Genomic DNA, 528 nt, shown 5'->3' on the forward strand with positions numbered 1-528 from the left:
TGGCTTGTGATGTATTGCTTTTGAAAGAGCTGTCGGGACATTTTATGCTAAGATGACAGTTGTAGTGATTGTTTGTGTATACCGTTTCTCCCCAGCGTCTGTCTGTCGCTCGCCCCAGAGGCTCTTGATGTTTTAGCTTTTCAGGGATTTCGGCCTACACTCCAGTATGCCACTTCTAACGTATTCGCCACATTTTACAAACATGACAACGAAACTCAGTGGTAACAATGCACCAAGAAAATGGCTTCAAAGGACTCTAGTGCTTTTAACAGTGAATGACTTGGTAAACACAAAGTATTAAGTTCTGCCATACTTTACCCTACTCTGGCTTTCCATGTTCTTTCTCCTTGACTATAATCTGACTCTGTTAATATGTATAATTATTCTCTTTTAATGGCCCCTGTAGTCAATTTATAAGTTATAAATAATTCTGTGTGTGTGTGGCAGGGAGTCTCTTTGGTTTGAAGTATGAAGAAGCATTAATTCACAAATGAGAAGTTCTCCAAAGAAGGGATCCTACCAATAGTG

Source organism: Salvelinus sp. IW2-2015, linkage group LG18 (assembly GCF_002910315.2).
Source record: "Salvelinus sp. IW2-2015 linkage group LG18, ASM291031v2, whole genome shotgun sequence".
NCBI lineage: Eukaryota > Metazoa > Chordata > Actinopteri > Salmoniformes > Salmonidae > Salvelinus > Salvelinus sp. IW2-2015.